Genomic DNA, 8225 nt, shown 5'->3' on the forward strand with positions numbered 1-8225 from the left:
TTCATGTAATTCTTGATGAGGGAAAAGAAAGTCTTAGCGACATAGAAAATGCCATTATGAGAAATACAATTACAACTTTACAAAAAGCCATTGAGTTTCTACAAAAAAGGCCTTCTGGTAAAGATAGTGTACAAGACATAAATCAGAATCTCAAAGGTACAACAATGGTTCCTGATAAACTTACAGAAGAGAATAATGCATTTGGAAGTGAATTTGAAAATATCTTCAAAAATTCACTGATAGTCAAAGTTCCACCGATTGACAGAGGAGTACAGAATGTCGGAAAAGATTCGAATGAGTGGTTTAATAATTTAGTAGCAGGTTTGAAATCGAGTGAAGGAGTTGTAAACAATCTTGGAGATCAAGCCAATAAAGTATTCAATACTGGTAAAAATACTATTACTAACGGAATGACAAGTGTTAAAGACAATGTAAATGGGTGGGTAAACAAAGGATTTAGAAGCATTAGTGACAAACTTGGGGAAGGAGGGCATGACGCATTTGGAAGTGAAATTGAAAATATTATAGAAAATACACAGAAAGGAAAAACTTCAGTCAATAAACATGATCAATTTCTTAGCAATATTGAAAGTGTAGTACAATCAGCGGTTAACGGCGGACCACTGAATGTCGGAAAACATTCGAACGAGTGGACGAATAACTTGGCAGCAGGTTTGAAATCGGGTGAAGGTGTTGTAAATAATCTTGGAGATCAAACCAACAAAGCATTCAATATTGGTAAAAATACCATTGCTAACGGAATGACGAGTGTTAATGACAATGTGAATGAATGGTTAAACAAAGGATTTGTTAGCATTAGTGACAAACTTGGGGGAGGAGTGCATAACGCATTTGGAAATGGAGTTGACAATATTTTCGAAAATGCACAGAAAGTAAAAGCTTCAGTCAACAAACATGACCAATTTCTTAGCAATATTGGAAACACAGTACCAACAACGGCTAATGGCGGAGTACAGAATATTGGAAAACATTGGAACGAATGGGCGAATAACTTGGCAACAGGTTTGGAATCGGATGAAGGAGTTGTAAATAATTTTGGAAATCAAGCTAACAAAGCATTCAACACTGGTAAAAATATTATTAATAACGAAATAACGAGTGTTAATGACAATGTGAATAAATTAATAAACAAAAGATTTGCAAGCATTATTGAGAAACTTGGAGAAGAGCATGATACATTTAGAAGTAAAGTTGGAAATATTTTAGAAAATGCACGAAAAACAAGAGCTTCAGTCGATGAACATACTAGATTTCGTAGAAGTCTTGAAAATACAATGCAGGCAACAGTTAACAGCGAAGCACAGGATATCGAAAAACTTTGGAAAGAATTGGTGAATAACTGGATGTCAGGTTCAAAATCGGGTGAAGGAGTTTTGAATAATCTTGGAGATCAAGCTAGTAAAGCATTCAACACTGATAAAAATACGATTGGTAACGGAATGGAGAGTATCAAAGATAATGTGAATGGGTTGGTGAACAAAGGATTTGTAAGCATTAGTAACAAACTTGGGGGAGGAGTGTACGACGAATTTGAAAGTAACGTTGAAAATATTTTAGAAAATACACGAAAAGTAAAAGCTTCAGTTGATGAACATACCAGATTTCGTAGAAGTTTAGGAAACGTAGTACAAAGGTCGGTGATCGACGAAGCACAGAATGTCAAAAAACATTGGATGAATAACTGGACAATAGGTTTGAAATTGGGTGAAGGAGTTTTTAATAATCTTGGAAATCAAGCCAACACAGCATTCAACACTGCTAAAAATACCATTGGTAACGGAATGGCAAGTATCAAAGATAATATGAATGGGTGGGTAAACAATGGATTTCTAGCAGCTGAAGGTTCTAACAATATTGTTAGCCAATCTAAAGATACTTTTATCAATAAATTTAATGGTTCACAAAATCAACTTATTTCATTGGATCCTTGGAGAGCTATTTTTGAAGAGTCGCATGAAGTCATTGGTAATTAAATTTATAAATATGCCGATAAATAACCATTAGTTTTCAAATATAATTTTATGATTTTTTCTTTTTACAGACAATGTATTTGATAGTAAACAAACTTTGGATACGATAAAAAAACAATTATCTAAAGATGTCGCTGAACAACTAATCAAACTTGAAAAGGATCTAAACAAGTGGAAAAATTTAGTAACCAGTTTTTTAAACAACAGTTCTAAGAGTCCCCATAATCTAAAGCAACAATCCCAAGAAATAAATGAAGGTATAAATGTTCCGGAAAGTATGAATATAGGAATAGGAGTTCCAAAAAATCTAACTAAGCTAATATCCGGCAAAACGAGTCAAATAGTAGAAGAAAATGTAGAAAATGGACTTGACAAAATTACCAGTACAGTTACGTCGACTAGTAGTAGTGAAGGTAAAGGAGTCTCACAAAGTCCAAATGACGGAGTATTCAAGAAAATCGGTGAACAAGTAGGAGGGAAGATAGGCAGTAGAATAGATAAATTTACTGATAAAATAGACAAAATTACCGATACACTTATACCGATTAGTGATGGAGAAAAAAAGGTCTCATTAAAGCCAAATGAAGGAGTATTCAATAAAATTGGTCAACAAGTAGGAGGAAAGATCGGCAATGGAATAGATAAATTTAATGGTGCTTTTGGAAAATTTCTTAATAACGCCGGTAATATATTTGGATAATAAGCTGTTGTAAGATACATAATAAATTGTAATTATCATTATTTATTGTAAAGCTATATTTATATTTCAATATTCAAAATAAACAATGAAATAGAAATATATTTGTTATTTTTTACAGTCCTTAGCTGTATTGTATTATTTAACAACATTTTACCTACAAGTTATGATAGAAATGTTATGATAAAAATAATTAATCTTATTTAAATCATCATACAAGTAGTTCTGCTAAAATAATTTCTATGAAAAATTATATTGTCAATATTTGCATAGAGAATTATAATCTAATAATTAGATTCTATTTTAAAGTTTTAGCCTCATTTTTACTAACGCTTCTAAATAGTTTTTAATGATTGAAATTAAGAATTTTTATTGATATTTTATCAATTTAAATTTATATAAACTGTTATTACATGTTCCACTTATACAATAACTATGAATTTTATGATATGTCAATTATAAAATATTTAAACAAAAATCCAGATTTTTAGTTAGCAGTTATAAATTTTGATAAGCTTTAATAAATTTAGTTGTAATCAGGAAAACAGTAACGTAAGATCTTTTGTAGCTCAGAAATAGAACAACGGGCATCCATTAATTACCTATTTCAGTGTTTTAGGAGCGTACAGAACGTTTCTCCTTACTATGGAGAAAAGTCAAAAAAAGAAGAACCAAAGGCAGAACTGCACTTGGCCCCAATTCGATCGACAGTACAATCCTAAAGCTCGCTGCGAGAGAACTAGTCCAACTCAGCTGATAATTCGCCGCCGCGAAATTACGGGAAGTCCGCACTCTCCTTGTAATTTACGGGATTAGTCTATCGACTTACGTGAATGCTCCTAGATTCCGAATAGAAGATCATGATTTCTTAAGTAAACGAATTTGAACTCCAATCATTCAATTGGTCACTTAAATTATATATATGAACAATTTATTAAACTATTGTAAACTTTTTATTGGTGTAGATCTGTCAAACAATATTTTGAAACACAATCTGGATATTATAAATGGTATATAATTGCGAATATTACGGTCAAATTCTTTGGGAATGAAGCTTGGATTTCATTTGAAAAATAACATATATTCCTATGAAATGAGGAAAATGATACTTTGTATGTATTATGATTTCAAAATAAATTTAAATCTCCTACTTACGTAATATGCATTTACATATAAATTTGGCTATCTTAGTAAAATGGGTTATGAATCTCGTTTAAGTTACCGTAAACTACATTTCGGTGTTGCACATAACTCAGTGAGAACAGCGTAAGACATAACAATGCGCGTAACAAATTTGAATATTTTGATTAAGGGGAGTTGCTACTTGCAAACAAATAGGCCAGTTAACAGAAACACTTCGAACTTTATTGTAGCCCTGACTCGAAAGTCATTTGAAGTTTTCCCAGGGTAGACCAGCTGCTCGTTGTATAAGTTTTCGTGTAACAACTTTTCTTATATGCATCGATCCTTAGATTTATGACTGTTTCGCTACATGCCAACCTTAAAATAAGCATCAAATCAAATATGACATCCCATAATATATCACTTTTTTAAGAATCCATTTTCAACATAGTCTAGACACTTAATAACAATATGTTTCTTTCAATTATTTTCAGCTCATGATAAATCAACTTCTCATATTGCCATATTTGTTCATCTGCTTAACAAATTTCAAGATATAATTCATTTTTATCTATTTTCACTTTTAAAAGTTATATTTTGAACTAATAAAAATATATAATTTTCGTTAATCTACACTCTGAAAATTGCCTTCAGCAATCATTGACATAACAAGACTGTTTATTTTCTCGCTTGAAATTCCTTGGCTTTGATGCTTTTGAGAATATTTAGATTTTAAGATGGTAAGAATCAAAGATAACTAGGAAATCCGAAAATTGTCACTTAACACTCCTGTCAGGTTTCTTACCATTTCTTTTTCGTTGTTTGACTGATAACATTGCTAAGTTATTCACTTATCAGTAAACATAAATTTTTAGAATTCGTTTGATATACCAGTAAAATATATGTCGTAATCGCCCCTAAATGTGTGTTCCCACACATTATCCGAATATGAGGGACTTAACCAATATTTATACCATATCTATACTTTTCCATAAACTCTTTTGATAATGAACAAATCGTATAAAATATGAGCTAATTGAAATGACCTAAAAGTCTTAAATATCATTTATTATAGAGATTAAGATGAATTTGCCAAAATCGACTATTGAAAAAGTGCACGATCGTTGTTGCGAGGCGGATCAGTAGCAAAAAAAGAAAACCGCGATTAGATTGCCTGACGATTGCTACTCAACTAGGTATATCGTGCTTTATTCGATCGCGTTCGTACGTTCAGATCATGAGAACACGAGTGAGATAGGCCAATGCTGTTTTAGCACTACAAGACTTCTTTCAAAGAACGACTTTCTTTAAGTTGGATTCGTAGATTTAGCGTTAACGACGATAAACACCGTTATATTATATGTTTCATTATCTGCTTTATTAGAGTGCATATGTAAGCATAAATAAAATATCATTTTTTTATCTAGCAACCCAAAATTTTCGAGCCGTGTATCGATCGGTAACATGTTAATTTTGACCTCGCTGGGCAAAAAAATTGTATGCAACCCATAACCACGCTATGGACTTGCCAATATTTTCGCGGCTTTAGATTGTAATCTACTGTTCTCTACGTCTTCATTGCAACAGCTAACACTTAAATGAACATAAAATTTACGTTTTGTCCAGTTACTACTGTCAATTAAAAAAGCAGGGGAAATCAATTTGTAAAAGCTTAACGAGGTAAACAATCGACAAAATATTTCTTTGCAAGTTGTCTGGAATGCGATCTATGCTATATAATACATTCCAAGCAACAAGACGAGGTTAATTTTCCGAAGCGTGCGGGAACGTGAAGTTTACTTGGACGTTTGCGCGCTGCGTGCCTAAACGGCGAACGATTATGCTGCAGAATATGTTTCTCTTTATAATATATAAAGAGATTATTTACGTTAGCAATAATGAGATTATTAATGTTAACAGTTAATAAAAGGAAGTCAATCGAGGGAACGTAATAAACAGCGAAGAAAATAATAAATTACGTACGAGGGCCGCAAAAATTTTGATAACTCAATAGATCTGAGAATTGACAGTGCAAGCGAAGCCTCGAGTTATGGGCTTGCTAATGTCCCGACTGTAGTGAGTATATTTTTTTGCCCAGCGAGGCCGAAATTAGCATGTTACCGATCAGGCTGCGACCGGGAAATATTTTTTTCGGCCTCCTTGGGCAAAAGAAAATTGTAATCACCACGGCCGAGAAATTGGCAAGCCCATAGCACGTGCTTGATAACCTCGGTTCTCCTCGATTGTCAACTCTGACCTGCTATGAATTTGCCAATACTTTCTCTTCATGAGTACATAGTATACTATTTTGCATTGCTTTGTTTTCATATTTCTAATATAAACATTTGTCTTACCGTTACTTCATAACTATTATTTTCATTAATAAAATATTCATGGTTATAGGCTCCATATCGTATGGAAACATTCAAATGGGTTTAAATGTATAATTTTACTTTTTATCACGATATCCCAACTGAGTCATTAGCAGAAACTACAGGTATAAATTTTGTAAAAGTCCCTATATTCTTTAAGTTAATCGAAAAATAGTGTTTTCAGTTCATTTCAATAAATTCAAGTTAACCAAATATTACAGCGATAACTCAAACAGTATTAAGCCAAACATTAAGCCAAATATTAAGCTCAACTATTAAGTCGAACAATTGAAAAAGACAATAAATTACTTCATTTAAAAATGACAGAATTGAACGTTTGTATTATTTTAGGAATTGATCAATAAATATTGAAATATTTTTTCACGAATGCCTTGTTATTTCAATTCTTATTTTTAACGTAGGAAATTAGATGTCTACTAAATCCCGAGCTGAGTATTCAGTAAATTTCATTTCAGCAATAAATTGCTTTTTATCAAACGCGAACTATTGTAACCGCTTAATTTCCTATTTATATTAATTATTAATATATTGGATTAGTAACCTGATATTTATAAGTACATTATAGTTTAACTCTGCAGCGTTTCACGTGGACGTAGTTCTTGAAGTTACAACAACAATAACAATATCAATAACATTCTTACTATGGCCGGGTTCGTTTCGCAAAGATGTCAATTGTACACGATTTGCTTCTGCTAAAATATTTTTTTTGTTTATTAACATAATGCTTTTCTATTGAAAGAACACAGAAAATAAAATACTATTTTCTTAAAAAAAGAAATATTATAGCTTTCTACAGAAAAATTAACGAACGATGAATTCGCACAAAATGTTTTACGCGACTAATCCTACATTTCTTCATTTTTTAATAATGGGCAGACTCTTAAAAATATAATTTATTTAAATATTTATTTATTTCTGCAGAAATATTTTATGTAAAATACTTCGTACCAATTGTTTCCCAGTAGAATTTTCTGTAAAAGTTTACATTAAAAGTTTACGTTCTTTTCTATATAAGTAGTATTTTCTACATTCTGTTTGATTCAAAATGGATTATGTTAAATCAACAAAATTTTAACATTCGTGTAAAATCAAATCGTGCAGAATCGATGTATGTATACGAAACGAACCCAGCTCTCGCCATTATCTACATTCAATAACACCGATTAGTGTAGTCATTTAAGATAATATGACAGAGATGTCGTTATTATTCGTCAGAAGAATCAAGTTTAACTTTAAATTGAATGATACTTCGAACCTAGCAATAGAATCATAATAAAAAGCGATTTATTTTCTGCATCAAGATTTTTCTTTTATTATCCATCGGTTTTCGAACTCATTCTACCCGCTTTGTGCTTAGCAATAACTGTAGCAAGTGATACTTGGCAATAATTGGAAGAAAAATTCACTTTTTAAACCTTTGTTACGTTAATTGTTCAAATTTCTTCATTAACTATTGTACAACCTATACGAATTCACTTTGAAGCGTCTGGTAATGATAGTCATGAAGAGTCGTATGCGAAGAGAGTCTGTAACCTCAAAAAAAAAAACGAAATCCTAATTACCTCCACTTCATTCACTCGTCACAAGGAAACGTGCAACTTGGACAAAAAAAGGTTGTGCAGCTCATCGCAGTCAGTTTTCGCATAGTACTATCGAGAGAGTTATACCAACGATGAGGAAATCCGTCAGTTCAAGTCGCGAATCATAATGACGTTGAATGCAAGCACGGATCGTTAAGCCCAGATAAAAGTCGCGCACGAGAGGGCTGCACAATTCAAAGTGTGCGAAAGGACCATTACCACGTCTCGCTTGTATATACGCGCGCAACTCGTAATGAGCATCGCGTCTTGCGTGATTTACATCTCTTACGCTCTGCGGTGGTCACTCCCGAGCTTCATTTTTTCATCGCGATTTTCTCTCTGTCTAATCTTGGCCGTGCCGAACGATTACCGCGACGTGACTGTGTTTTTTTTTTTCTCGCGACACGCGTCTGTCATTGTTCTGCTTTTGCCCGCGAGACAA

This window comes from Phymastichus coffea, unplaced genomic scaffold (assembly GCF_024137745.1).
Source record: "Phymastichus coffea isolate CEN01 unplaced genomic scaffold, Cenicafe_Pcof_1.1 PCOF00130, whole genome shotgun sequence".
Taxonomy (NCBI): Eukaryota; Metazoa; Arthropoda; class Insecta; order Hymenoptera; family Eulophidae; genus Phymastichus; species Phymastichus coffea.